The following is a 15,747-nucleotide window of genomic DNA, read 5'->3' as shown; positions in this document are numbered from 1 at the left end:
GCTGAGCTCCAGAGTTGTACTTCCCCTGTCCATATTTCCGCTTGCGGTTCTCTACCTGCTGCTGCTTGCCTTCAATCATGAGGGCCTATCTACCAGCTCCTGGTAGTTGGTGAATGTTTCCACCATCAACTGCATACTCAGCTCATCATTCAATCCTTCAAGAAACTTCTCTTGCTTCATGGCATCTGTGGCCACATCATCTGGGGCGTAGCGCGCTAACTTGCTGAACTCATCCACGTACTGCGCCACAGTTCAATTTCCCTGGCGTTAGTTGCGGAACTCACGCTTCTTCATACTCATGGCTCTAGCTGAGACATATGCAGTGCAGAAGGCCTGCTGAAACTGATCCCAATTAACGTTGGCCACGGGTAAAGTGGCAGCGTAGTTCTCCCACCATGAGGCCGCGGGTCCATCCAGTTGATGTTCGGCAAAGCGCACCTTCTCAGCATCAGTGCAACCTGCGGTGGTCAGCTCCATTCCAATCTTGCGGAGCCAGTCATCAGCAACAATCGGCTCGGTGCTACTAGGGAACACCGGCGGACTCAACCTTAGGAAACAGGCTAAGTTGTCAACCGGGGGTGGTGGCGGTGGTTGTTGTTGTTGTTGTTGTTGTTGTTGTTGCCTTGGTTCTGTACAAGCAACTGCATCAAGGCATTCTGCTGTTGGATCAATTGAGTGAGCTCCGGCGGGAAAATGAATCCGGGGTACGTCTCGGTGGCATCTGATAGGTTTAGAGGGATGAGAACAGAATAGAATAGGGTCTAAGGAGATATTTCACTACCCATATGCACATGAGACAAACATATTCAATTCACACCATTCAATTCAAACAACATTCATACAATTGATCTAGGCTAATGTTACAGAAACTCGCAACGACTTCTAACTACTTGGAAGAATACTAATAGTAATATGGTGGTCGTCTAGAAATTTTGATCGGTGGAAGACTCCGTAATATCCGCTCCAGCTTCGTCTTCAAAATCATCACTGTCATCATCATCGTTGTCGGGGTCTGTGTCTATGTCATCTAGTATGATGTAGTCTTCAGAACAAATGTCCACTTCAGGATCGGGCTTCACCACGGGTATTCCTAGCTTCCTCTTCAGGTCTTCATTTTGCTCCAGTTGTACAACAATTTCTTCTTCATATCCATCAAGTGTAGCCTTGAGTTCCTCTTCTAGCTCCAAATTACTCGCACATCAAAGGTACAAACATCGCGTGATAAATCACTACAAGCATGGTGGTGTCAAAGCAACACAAAAGTGAATCCACACCAGCTAATTATTACAGAGAGATGAGATGGGCTGGTGATGATGGAGATGGATGTCCTATGGATGCAGTAATGCGGCGATGAAGTCCTTGGATCAATTCCCCCTCCAAAATCCTTCAGAAGGCCCCAGTTCTTCGTTGTGGTCGTGTTTTTGGATGTGTTCTATCTGTCCTCCCAAATCTGTCTGCACAAGAGAGAAGTAGTTGACCTAGCAGATGCGTTAACAACGGGTACGACCGTCGGTATGAGCGCGCTCGTACCAGACCTAGTTGTTTGCTCTCCAGTCCCCTGCGTGAGTTGTTTCTTCTCACATTTGCTTTGCTCCTTCATGGTAATATTTTATCACATTGATTAGTGTGGTTTATCACCATAAATTGGCCATCTTTACTTTTTCTGAACATAATACAATCGAAGTCACTTGCATACATGAGCATACACTCACCCCTATGAATGCACGCACACTGTAGCAACCCGATCCCAATGGATCGAAGTCCTTGTTCATAAGTGTCATCCCTAGATCGGTATTGCTGACACACACAATACTCGAGGATTTATAACAGAGTTCAATCACACACTTATTACATCGAGTGTCTCATAAAGATTACTTATTACAATAATATGGTTGAGGGCCATCTAGATAACTGCGGAAGCTTCGAAGATAAATGAGTCCATCCAACTCCACGGCAAAACTGAGTGCATGACAATGACCTATCACACCTTACTCTTGGTCTGAAAATTCTGCAATATGATACATTGCAGCCGTGTAGGTCAGCACATGGAATATGCTGGCAAGATCACACTATTGAGAAAATGAGGAAATAATGGATATCAGTACATCCATATTTGGCTAATGGAGGCTCTAAGTTTATCATTTGCGTAAAGCTAATTTTCCCCTACAACAAAGGAATAGATTTATTTAACTACCAAGTTTATGCCATTACTGAGCAGGTTCCCCCAACTCAATCCCAAATTACCATCTAATAAAATTAATAACCCGACAAATTCATTAAGTAAAGTGATGAGATCAATCCATAATTAAATACCAAATACTCAAGATGTCCATAACTGGGGACACGACTAACCATGATTAGTTTATAAACTTTGCAGAGGTTTGCGCACTTTGCCCCACAAGACTCGAGCACATCCACGATCGGAAGATCGAGACATAGTCTTTCTGAAACATTAACTCTTTACTCTGGGTAGACAGTTACACCTACTTTCCCCTACATCTGCTAGCCTACCACTGAAAGAGGTCACACAACTTACTCAACTATGCCAGAGCGCATAATGGCTTGTGACTGCACACGGAAGTTTCTAGCATGAATAATCTTATGATCCCTTTGAGCCTGGGTGGCATTCCATAGGATGATCACACGGGTACTCCGGGATATCCTAGGACAACACTAGATTCTCCAGGTGCCCGCAACCAATCCACCCAGATGTGTATTAAAGTATCCACCTTAAGTTTCCCTTAGTTACTACTCTCGCAACTTTCATGAAACACACATACCAATCCCCGTCTACGAGCATGGCTAAGCAATAGGAGCATAACGTATATTCCGGGGGTGTTAAAAGGTATTAGGTTCCTGCCTCATCAACTACTTAACAACAAACACATGTTCCTCAAGTCTACTCATGCAATGTTTGAGGGTTGAAACTAATGCATAAAAACTGGGTAATAAAGGGATATGATCAAAGTGTAACGTACCTTTCTGACAACCTGAAAACCCTAGAGATTTGTAGTAGCAAGCTTCACACTCCGGAAAATCTATCGTAGACAAACAATAGCATACATAAGCACTCAAGCATAACATTCAAGGGTAAAACCAAATAAAAATATCTAAACATAAAGTTCAAGTGAAGAGCTACGATTTGCAAAAAGAATAAATCGAATCGGAGATACGAAACTCAAGTTACGATCAAAAGAAATTCAAATTCAAATCTGTTTGAAACCAAATTTTAAACTTTCAAAAACATGTTTAAGTTGATTATCTGAACAGAGGGGATCATAACGAAGAATTTGGCGTTGGTTTCGTTGGATTTGGATAAACGAGCAAAAAATTGTGATTGTTTAAAGATCAGGGACTAATCTACAAAGAAAATAATTATGGATAGGTCCCTGGCCGGAAATAAACAGAAAAAGAAAAATCTAACGAACGAACGTTCGCTACAGAGACCTAACGAACGAAAACCGTTCGCTACCTAAGACTAACGGACGAACGTCCGCTAAATAAACTAAACTAAAATAATAAACTGGGTTTTAGAAAAAAATCTGAAAACAAAAAGAAAAACCCGGATCGGGTTGACGGTTTGTACTGGTTCGGCCGGTTCGGGCGGCGGGTCGTTGGCGGCTGCGGTGGCGGGCGGCTTGAGACTACGACGACGCGGAATGGCAGCGGCGAGGCGGATGCGGCAGCGGCAGCGAGAGGCGGTGGCTGACGAGGAGAGAGTGGCGGCCGAGCCTCGCCTTTTGAAGGCCAGGGGGCGAGCCGACTTGGGTAAGGGGGCACCGGGTGGTGTCCCGCTCGGACACGGGTGGCGGCGACGCCGTGCGCCGGCTGGACTCCGGCTCGGGGTCGGTGGAGGCGGCCTCGGCCAGCTCGGCTTCGGCCCAGTCGGTCCGAAGTTTTTTTTAAATAGCACCGAGAAGAAAAATCTGAATAAAAATAAAATAAAATTCCTAAAATTGCAGAAACAATTTTCACCACCCCCTCCAAATATTTGGGACAATGTGAACTTTTTTCTGGACTAAATGCAATTTTTAAAAATGCATCTTTTTCCCTAATTTAATAAAATGCAACCGAATAAAATTGCAAATGAAATAAATACATTTTTATTCAAAATTAAATTTCCAATATTTCCTAGCTGTTTTGAAGAAGTCATATTGTCTTCTCTCATTATTTTATTTGTTTTGAAATAATTGGAAAAATAATTTCGAATAAAACACTTTGATCCAATTTACCAATTTTGAAAAATTTCAAAAATGGATTTTCGTGAAAACCTCCAACTCTCTCAATTGGTCCTTGAGTTGCTTAAGGTTTCTAGGATCAAAATTCCAAATAAAAAAAATTGAAAATGCACAAATTATGGATGCACATGATGATCTAATGACTAACATCCAAATTGAAAATTGATATGTTACACACACACCCTACACCTATGACCGCCTCCAAGAGACTAAGTCGACATATCATCTTGAGATCGACGAAGTCGCCATAGACGCCTTCATTGTCAATGGGAAAGTTTCCTCCGAGTGAACGCACATCATCGGAAGACCGAAAATAAATCCAAAAAATGCGAGCACCAAGGTAAAGTCTAGGACTTGAACTCTAGCGGGCAGGGGATACCTGATACGTCTCCAACGTATCTATAATATTGATTGTTCCATGCTATTATATTATCTATTTTGGATGTTTTATATGCATTTATATGCTATTTTATATGATTTTTGGGACTAACCTATTAACTTAGAGCCTAGTGTCAGTTTCTGTTTTTCCTTGTTTTAGAGTTTCGCAGAAAAGGAATACCTAATGTAGTCCAAACGGAATAAAACTTCCGCGATGATTTTTCTTGGACCAGAAGACACCCAGGAGACTTGGAGTGCAAGTCAGAGGAGCCTCGAGGTGACCACAAGAGTGGAGGGCGCGCCCAAGGGGGTGGGGCGTGCCCCCCGACCTTGTGGGACCCTCGTAGCTCTCCTGACCTAGATCTTCCTCCTATATATACTCTTATACCCTCAAAACTTCCGGGGGAGCCACGAAACCACTTTTCCAATGCCGCAACCTTCTATACCCGTGAGATCCCATCTTGGGGCCTTTCCCGGCATCCCGTCGATGGGGGAATCGATCACGGAGGGCTTCTACATCAACACCATTGCCTCTTCGATGAAGCGTGAGTTGTTTACTTCAGACCTATGGGTCCATAGCTAGTAGCTAGATGGCTTCTTCTCTCTCTCTTTGATTCTCAATACAAAGTTCTCCTCGATGTTCTTGGAGATCTATTCAATGTAATTCTCTTTTGCGGTGTGTTTGCCGAGATCCGAGGAATTGTGGATTTATAATCAGCTTATCTATGGATATTATTTGAAACTCCTCCGAATTCTTATATGCATGATTTGATATCTTTGCAAGTCTCTTCAAACTATCGATTTGGTTTGGCCAACTAGATTGGTTTTTCTTGCAATGGGAGAAGTGCTTAGCTTTGGGTTCAATCTTACGGTGTCCTTTTCCAGCGACAGTAGGGGCAGAAAGGCACGTATTGTATTGTTGCCGTCAAGGATAACAAGATGTGGTTTTCATCATATTGCTTGAGTTAATGCCACTACATCATGTCATCTTGCTTAATGCGTTACTCTGTTCTTATGAACTTAATACTCTAGATGCACGCAGGAGTCGGTCGATGTGTGGAGTAATAGTAGTAGATGAAGTATTTTTTCGGTCTACTTGACACGGACGTGATGCCTATATTCATGATCATTGCCTTAGATATCGTCATAACTTTGCGCTTTTCTATCAATTGCTCAGCAGTAATTTGTTCACCCACCGTAATAATTTCTATCTTGAGAGAAGAATCTTGTGAAACCTATGGCCCCCGGGACTATTTTACATCATATTAGTTTCCCGTCAACTTGCCAATTTCTGTGACCGTTCCCTTACTTTGCAATCTTTTACTTTTCGTTCCATAAACCAAAAATATTACTTTACTGTTTATCCATCTCTATCAGATCTCACTTTTGCGAATAACCGTGAAGGGATTGACAACCCCTTTGTCGCGTTGGTTGCAAGTTGGTGTTTGTTTGTGCAGGTATTCAGTGGCTTGTTGCGTAGTCTCCTACTGGATTGATACCTTGGTTCTCAAAACTAAGGGACATACTTACGCTACTTTGCTGCATCACCCTTTCCTCTTCAAGGAAAAAACCAACGCAAGCTCAAGAGGTAGCAAGAATGATTTCTGGCGCCGTTGCCCAGGGGATCTACACCAAGCCAGGACATACCAAGTACCGATCATAAACTCTCATCTCTCGCATTACATTATTTGACATTCGCCTCTCATTTTCCTCTCCCCCACTTCTAAAACGTTTTTCGAAAAGATTTGCCTTCTCTTCGCACTCCTTTTTGTTCATGTCTTTTTTCGTGGCCGAATCTCGAAGAGCTTCGAGATTTCTCCCAGGTTCAAGTACCTTGGATAACCCATGTGTCCTTTCTAAGCTTATAAATAATGATGCTATGGAAAAACTTACTGGGATAGTTGAGGAGGATTTCAATCTTGATGAAGATGATCCTGGAATTTTTCGTTATTTGCTTGATGAATCTTTGAAAGATGCTTGGGATCGGTTGTTGAAGATTCGAGCCAGCTATGTGCCCCAATATAAAATTGAGGTTTACTTAAAAAGCTTTTATTTGGCCTTCCCCCTTCTTTTAAGCAAGTTTTGGATTCTATTTTTGAAAACGGTTTTCTTGGAGGGGACACCATCGATACTTATGAGAAGATGAAATCCATATTCAGGCACCCCAAGGAAAAGGATGTTGAATCTTCCACCATTATGAGTTTCTATCAAAACAAAAATAATTAAAGAGATGAAAGCAAGTTTAGATGCAAATTTTTGCAATGTGCTTAATCTTTCTTCTACGATCAATGGCCATGTGCTCTCTCAAAACAGAAAGATAAATGCCATAGATAAGAAAATTTCTCTTTTCTTCCCCAATGCCAAAGTTGAGAATACTTAGATCTATTCCTATTTTTATGCCTAGCTAGGGGCGTTAAACAATAGCGCTTGTTGGGAGGCAACCCAATTTTATTTTTGTTCTTGCTTTTTAGGTCCTGTTTTGCTTTGAATAAATCATCTAGCCTCTGGTTAGATGTGTTTTTGTGTTTTAATTAGTGTTTGTGCCAAGTAAGACCATTGGAATAACTTATGGTATTAGTTGATTTGATCCTGCTGAAGAATAAAAACTTTTGTGCCCAGGAGATTAGTTTTAATTTTCACAGAAGCGCGATAAAATATTGATTCTTTTTTCAGATGATTAATAAACAAATTGTCTAGGACTTCCTAATTCTCAGAATGATTGGAGTTACAGAAGTATTCGAAATACCCAGTTTGCTACAGACTATTCTGTTTTTGACGGATTCTGTTTTTCGCGTGTTGTTTGCTTATTTTGATGCATCTATGGCTAGTATCGGGGGGAGGGGGGGGTATTGTGATGCCCCAATTCAATCGTACACTAATCATACATGCAAACGTGTACGATCAAGATCACGGACTCACGGGAAGATATCACAACACAACTCTAAAAATAGAATAAGTCATACAAGCATCATATTGCAAGCCAGGGGCCTCGAGGGCTCGAATACAAGAGCTCCATCATAGACGAGTCAATGGAAGCAACAATATCTGAGTACAGACATAAGTCAAACAAATTTTCCTTAAGAAGGCTAGCACAAACTGGGATACAAAACGAAAGAGGTGCATGCCTCCTGCCTGGGATCCTCCTAAACTACTCCTGGTCGTCGTCAGCGGCCTGCACGTAGTAGTAGGCGCCTCCAGTGTAGTAGGAGTCGTCGTCGACGGTGGCGTCTGACTCCTGGACTCCAATGTCTAGTCGCAACAACCGGGTATAGAAAGGGAAAAAGGGGGAGCAAAGCAACCGTGAGTACTCATCCAAAGTACTCGCAAGCAAGGAGCTACACTACATATGCATTGGTATCAATGAAAGGGGTAGTATATGTGGACTGAACTGCAGAATGCCAGAATAAGAGGGGGATAGCTAGTCCTATCAAAGACTACGCTTCTGGCAGCCTCCATCTTGAAGCAGTAGAAGAGAATAGATGGTAAGTTAAGCAAGTATCATCGCATAGCATAATCCTACCCGGCGATCATCCCCTCGTCGCCCTGTGAGAGAGCGATCACCGGGTTGTATCTGGCACTTGAAAGGGTGTGTTTTATTAAGTATCTGTTTCTAGTTGTCATAAGGTCAAGGTACAACTCCGGGTCATCCTTTTACCGAGGGACACGACTATTCGAATAGATAAACTTTCCTACACGGGTGCACCACATTTCCCAACACGCTCGATCCCCTTTGGCCGGACACACTTTCCTGGGTCATGCCCGGCCTCAGAAGATCAACACGTCGCAGCCCTACCTAGGCACAACAGAGAGGTCAGCACGCCGGTCTAAATCCTATGGCGCAGGGATCTGGGCCCATCGCCCATTGCACACCTGCACGGTGCGAGGGCGGCCGGTGAGCAGACCTAGTAACCTCCATTTCCAAGGAAGTTGCGTTACACGGTCCAACCGACGCGTGCCGGTCAGTTGCTGACGTCACTAAGGCTTCGGCTGATACCACGACGTCGAGTGCCATAACTGTTCCCGCGTAGTTGGTTAGTGCGTATAGGACAGTGGCCAGGCTCAGATCAAATACCAATATCTCGTTAAGCATGTTATTTAGAAGTAACCGCGGACGCTGACCAGGGCCAGGCCCACCTCTTTCCTAGGCGGTCTCAACCTGCCCTGTCGCTCCGCCACAAAGATCCACCCAGAGGGCCGTCGGAACAAAGGTCCTTTCAGGCCCCAATCCGTGAATCATTCGCGGGTACTCTACGAGCCGACCCGTCTTTAGTCATCACATGTATCATGTATAAGATATATAGTATATACCCGTGATCACCTCCCGAGTGATGACGACCTGATAGTATAGCATGGCAGACGGACAAGAATGTAGGGCCACTGATGGAATAATAGCATCCTATACTAAGCATTTAGGATTGCAGGTAAAGGTAACAACACTGGTAGGAAAGACAGGCTATGTAGCAGAATAGGATTAACCAAAAGCAGTAACATGCTACACTACTCTAATGCAAGAAGTAGAGAGAAGGAATAGGTGATATCGGGTTGATCAAAGGGGGGGCTTGCCTGGTTGCTCTGGCAAGGAGGGGTCGTCAACAACGTATTCGGTTGGGGCACCAACAGCGGCGTCGGTCTCATAGTCTACCGGAGAGAAGAGGGGGAAGAAACAATGAATACAATGCAAACAGATGCATATCGATGCATGACATGACAAGTAATGGTGCCAGGTGTGCCCTAACGCATTAAGAGGTGATATGACGAAGGGGGGAAACAACCGGGAAAGTATCCCCGATGTTCTGCATTTTCGGACAGATGAACCGGAGGGGGGCAGTTGTGTGTTCGCTATGCTAGGTATGTGTGGCGGACGAATGGGCTATGTACCCAGATTTGTCTCGTCGTTCTAAGCAACTTTCATGTACAAAGTTTTTCCATCCGAGTTACAGATTATTTTATATTAATTTTTAAAGTTTTAAATCATTTTCTAAATTGTTTTAATTCGAATATTAAATGTTAAATTGCTATGTGTGTACCCACAGAAGGGCTTGTGTGGCTGACCAGTAGGCCTAGTTGACTTGGTCAACTGCCCAATCAGTAGAGACTCACTCGTGGGGCCAGCCAAAGTCAACAGCCCAGTCGGCATTCAGTGTTGACTGGTCAAATTGGTCAAGGTGGGGCCACATGTCATAGACAGTGGCAATATTAACAGAGTTTATTTAAACTAATTACCTTAATTAGTCATGGTGGGGCCTAGTGGTTAGTGGGTCAAATTGTTAACATATTTTGTTAGAGTTAATCCTAATCACTACATTTGCATGGCCCACCGTCAGTGGCTGTTAGTGTTGCAATTAGTCACTAATGTCGTTGGAGTGTGGGTCCCATTGGTACTTCAACGTTGGCACGCCCAACAGCGGCGGTGCGATGTGAGACTTGCCGGAGATCGGCCGCAGACGACGGCACAACAAACCAAGGGCAGCAGGAGGATCCCCGGGCTCGCGCGCATCCAGGAGGGGCCGCAGGAGGTCGTGGGGGTGGCCGAAGCAACGACAACATCGGCGTTCGACGGCAGTGGTTGCTGGAGGGCGTGGGCGATGCGGGGAAACAGAGAGACACGGTCGGGCAGCAGTACACGAACGCCAGGGACGATGGGGTCGGGGCGGTTTGCCCCGATCCAGTAAACGGGGGGAGTGGGGGAGCGAGTGAGTGGTGGGTGGGGGCGATAGGCTAGGGTTTCCCTCGGTGGGGGGTTATGGAGGGGTTAGGTGGGCCGGCCTGGGTTCGATGGCCAGCTGGGCTTAGGCCCAGCGCGCGCGCGGGGCGGGGGGGGGGTGTTGGGTCCTTTTTATTTTGCTTTGTTTTATTTTGTTTCCTTTTATTTATTCTTTCCTGTTTTATTTTAGTTACATTTTATTTTTGTTTTAGTAAAATATACACTTAGTATCTAAATTAGTATTTCAATATAGCCCATAGTCACAAAAATTCTAGACCCCAAATAACTTAGTTTGACATTTTTTTAATTATAAAAGGTATTTAAATAATCGTTTTGCTACTTTTTTACTTAATATAGTGCACTTAAATACTTTACGGAAGTGTGGTTCCTCCACCAATATTTAGTATGGAATATTTGCCACAACCTGAACATTTTTGTTTTATTGTTTGAAAACTTTTGTTGTTTGGTTTTACTTTAAAATTTTAAACCCGAACTGGGTTTCGATCTGACGCGAGTTTATCAACAGTAACCGAGTTGATGTGGCATCATTAGCGGAGGTTCACTATAGCTTAATTATACAGGCGTCACAATTCTGCTCCACTACAAGAAATCTCATCCCGAGATTTAAGAGGTGGAGTAAGGGGAAGGGATTTGGTTACGAAATTCTAACTGATCTTCTCAGTCTTGGTGGTTCTTCTCGAAGTGGTCGATCCATAGCGTTGATGACTTCATTCCTATGCATCGATGCGTCATGATGAGGTTGTCGTCCTTTCTTCAGGAACTCCATCATACTTATGAAAATGACAAGGGGTAACTTCGGAAGAACGGGCCTCTACAAGGTTGCTTAGCCGATAGATAACACCAGGGAAGGTGCAGAAAGTAAATCTCGAATCTAATCTTAAGAAAATATCAAGAGAATAGTAAGAAGGTGCAAAATAGAAGTTTCAAGCGCATAGGCAATCGTTCGTTGCCTGAAATGAAGTGTGAAAGGGGTTCAGAGCAGTGGGAATAAGTATTGTGTCTGATACCAGAATTGATGATCTCTTAGAAGGTGGCTCGTGAATTACATACGAGGCCATGCGCGAGGATCAACCTTGGGAACAGGGGGTGTACAGGAGAGTCAGGTTTCGATCCTGTGGAATTATGGGTTATGGGCCCACCATGTGGGTTAAAAGTATAAAGAGCGGTGACATCTTGCATGGTTAATATAGCAAGACATGTTAAAGGGTAGCCTATCAGTTATGTCAGTAACAATGTCGATACCAAGGGCGAGGGACGAAGAGAACCATTTTCCTGCTCGTTGAACGAGGTGGACCATTAGGAAAAGTTCTCGTCCATCGGTGGCTACCGAAATGTCATCAACTATAGTAACAGGGTCTTGTTGATAGAATTGTACACCGAGGTGTTTACATAAGCAGGAGAATATTACTGCTTAGATCATATAGACATCAAGAAAGGTTAAACCAAACAATAGAAAGGATAATATGATTATCAAATTAAACCGAACAATGGAAAGGAAAATGTGTTTAAACACATATTTCAGGGGTATATCCTTCCCAAGGACAAACAGAGCATGATATCCATGACAAGATAGAAGTAGAAAACCATTTAGGTAATTAGAGAGGAATTTTGTGACATTACCCAAACAATAGTATTTGAATATTTGATAATGAAAATTTAGCATTATGCTTCAAATGTTCTTATTGATGATAGGAGTACCACATACATGCTTCGAGATAGCATTGCCATGGTCTTTAAGCAAAGGCAGACTTTGGATACACGAAGGATCCATTAGGAACAACTTATAAAATAAGTATTACAATTTCCTCATGGAAGAATGGATAACCTTGCTAAAAAAGGAAATGGTAACAATAGGTCCTCCAGCCAGGTATGCTAGGCATGACATCACCTTATTAGGTTATAGAAAGACCAATGCTATGACTCTTGGAAAAAATTTCAACCATCATATCTGACCGAGTTTCAGATCTGTTTGGTGTCAGGATACCTAAGACTCGGGATGTCTGAGAAGAAAAAGGTGCAACACAAATTGACGAGATGACCTTGCAAGATTCTCGGAAGATGAACTATGGAAGCTAGTTCCAAAACCAGAGTTCATCACTAAACCAAGGAGAGGGTGAGGAGGTAGCTGATGAACTCAGCGACAATTCACCGAGATTTCCAAAAGGTGGATTTCCACAATCATGTGAACAAGGAGATACCATTTGTCAGATCAAATGATATAATGAGGTATGCTCGAGAAAAACATACACAGTTAAACATTGGTTGAAAGGTGCACCTGAAATATGGGCTTAGGTAGCATGATCAATGTTAGAATGGTGATTCGATAACCAATGGTCTAAGAATTAAATATCTACCATTAACTTCAAAGCAATTGGGTTGCTAGAAGTTTTGAAGTCACACATCATAGTTCAATTGTCGGTTTTCCGGTTAGAAACAACACGGGGACCAAGGAATGAATGGATATGGCAAGAAGTATCACCATATCAAGAATTCTTAAGAGGTGGTGAAATTCTCACAACATTTTGACATAGAAGATGGTAATACACCAAGGTAGAACATAACCTAAGTTGGTTAGCAATGAACTCAAGGTATAACACCAAACACGAACAAGTTTGTGTGGAACGAAAGGAAATAAAGTGGTCGATGATAACACAAATAATCGAGGGCAAGGATGGTATTTATCATCATGAATTCAACTGATATCCTGGAAGAGCTCAGAATGCTAATGATGATCACGACACATTTTTTGAGAGATTTCATGAAGATGTAATCGATCGGCGATGACATCAAGTCAAACGAATTATGAAGCGAAAGGTTATTGGAACCACGGGTAGGACACAAACTCGGAATCAAGTTTGTTGTTCAAGGAGAAATGATATGATGAGGAAGATCGACGTAAGATTAGCTCACCATCGAAAGTTGTGCTTCGGGATTAAGGACCAGGTAGCACAGTTAAAATCGGCACGATAATGTCATTGTCGAGAAGGCTAGTGATGACGTGATCGTAAGTAATGAAGGTTACCAAGAGTTGTTTAATCACGGTGCGGACTCGATTCAATTATCGATGTCTTTGAGTGTTTAATAACTCAGAGCTCGTGAAAAAATTGGAATCAATGAGAATGCAGTACTTGATGAAGAACTCATAAGAATTTATACAGTTTCGTGATAATCTCGAGACACCAGGGGGGTAATACTCGACCACAGATCAAAGTAGAGGTTGGAATGGGGTATTGCTCTGCGAAAGACAAGTGCTTAAACTTGCACGAGAAATGGTATTTAAAGGAGAACATGGTCGGAACAACGATTGCAAAGGATCAATTCACTGATGCCAAAAGATATTATATCAAGGAAATAGTTACTATTACGAGAAGCTTCCATGATAGGATCTACATCGCGTCCATGGGCATGAACACAAAGGTTCAAGGTCGTCTCCCACTTCTGCAATGCATAACCTTTCATTCACTTCTCATTTTTGAAAAAAGTTTTAGTGTTGAAATTTTATTTGACAAAGTAACAAAAGAGTATGACTCACAAAAACTTTCGGGTTCATATGGTTTGGGGAAGGCATAGGTTCAACCCATCGGGGCATCTTAGGAGCATATACCACAAATTTCAAGAATAAATAACACAAGCTCAATAGTAGAGCATGCTTGAGAAAGCAGAGGATACAATTTACCAAAGGCATTATGTATCCGAGGAAAGGCTTACAAGCTTATCGAATATGAAGGATGTTGTCGGATAAAATCCGACAAAAGGGTCTGGTGATCCACAAGGGATTTGATTTGACCATCGGTACTCAACCAGAGGAAGAAAGAATGCAAGGAGATCAGATTATAGAAACAACTGACTAACTCAAAGCTCAAATGCCAAGGTATTATGAATTCCAAGACAAGGGATCAGAAGCAATGCTCTGATTAGGGATGGATAAGTTGAATGGCCTTAGGGGTACAATCGATGGAAATTTGATTGGTCGAGATACATCTCATGTTTAAAATGATGTTTGAGCTAGGAGGATGAATTCTAGGATCTGAATGAGGATTGCGAGCATTCGCAACATATTGAATTAACGGACTCAAAATGATAATGACAACGGATGCCAATAAGATTACCAGACTTATGGGATTAATCATAATGAAAGAAAGAATTTCGAGAGCAATAGGCGGTTGAGGATTTTCGGAAGATCGAATGGTATTTCAAAGACTTTTTTGAAATACTTGAATCAACTGGGATGAGCGGATACTCGGTAAGTGCGAGGAATTATCCGTAGGGGTATTCATGTGGCAAAGAACTGCAAGGTAGTAGGCACAACATATTCTTGGAACAATAGAGAGGATTTTGAGGTATCTTATAATAACAAGATCAACGGGGAATGATTGTATGAGAGGCAAGTGTACGTGGTTATCCATACAGGTTTATCGATGGATGGGAATTGGAAAAGCGATGGCACAAAGTCTCGAGAGAACATCATAGAGTATCCTCAGAATCTTCTGGTGTAGCAGACGATCATCGGTAATGAGGTGCTCTCCAGGTGAAAGTGATCACGAGATCCTAATGTTAGATTTAGCAAAATTCATTTAACCCGAATAGAAGAGAGTTCAGAGTCCCAGAGTATAGACGAGGAGTAAAAGATTTTTGCAATGTGGCGACGTGGGCCCATAATACACATAGCCATGTTAGAATTTTTTTGCAATGTCTAGACTGAACTTCGGCCAAGGAGTGTGGAAGGGGGATTCCTACAGGCAGTCGGCTCTGATACCAACTTGTGACGCCCCCGATTCAATCATACACTAATCATACACGCACACAAGTACGATCAAGCTCAAGGGCTCACGGGAAGATATCACAACATAACTCTAAAAATAAAATAAGTCATACAAGCATCATATTACAAGCCAGGGGCATCGAGGGCTCAAATACAAGAGCTTGATCATAGACGAGTCAGCGGAAGCAACAATATATGAGTACAGACATAAGTTAAGCAAATTTGCCTTTAGAAGGCTAGCACAAACTGGGATACGAAAGAGGCGCAGGGCTCCTGCCTGGGATCCTCCTAAACTACTCCTGGTCATCGTCAGCGGCTTGCATGTAGTAGTAGGCGCCTCCGGTGTAGGAATCGTCCTCGACAGTGGTATCCGACTCCTGGACTCCAACGTCTGGTCGCAATAATCGGGTATAGAAATGGAAAAAAGGGGGAGAAAAGCAACCGTGAGTACTCATCCAAAGTACTCGCAAGCAAGGAGACACACTACAAATGCATTGGTATCAATGAAAGGGGTAGTATATGTGGACTGAACTGCAGAATGCCAGAATAAGAGGGGGATACCTAGACCTATCAAAGACTACGCTTCTGGCAACCACCATCTTGAAGCAGTAGAAGAGAATAGATGGTAAGTTAACCAAGTATCA

Source organism: Triticum urartu, chromosome 6 (assembly GCF_003073215.2).
Source record: "Triticum urartu cultivar G1812 chromosome 6, Tu2.1, whole genome shotgun sequence".
In the NCBI taxonomy this organism is placed as follows: domain Eukaryota; kingdom Viridiplantae; phylum Streptophyta; class Magnoliopsida; order Poales; family Poaceae; genus Triticum; species Triticum urartu.
The sequence above is the reverse complement of the archived record's forward strand: the minus strand, read 5'-3'. Positions refer to the sequence as shown.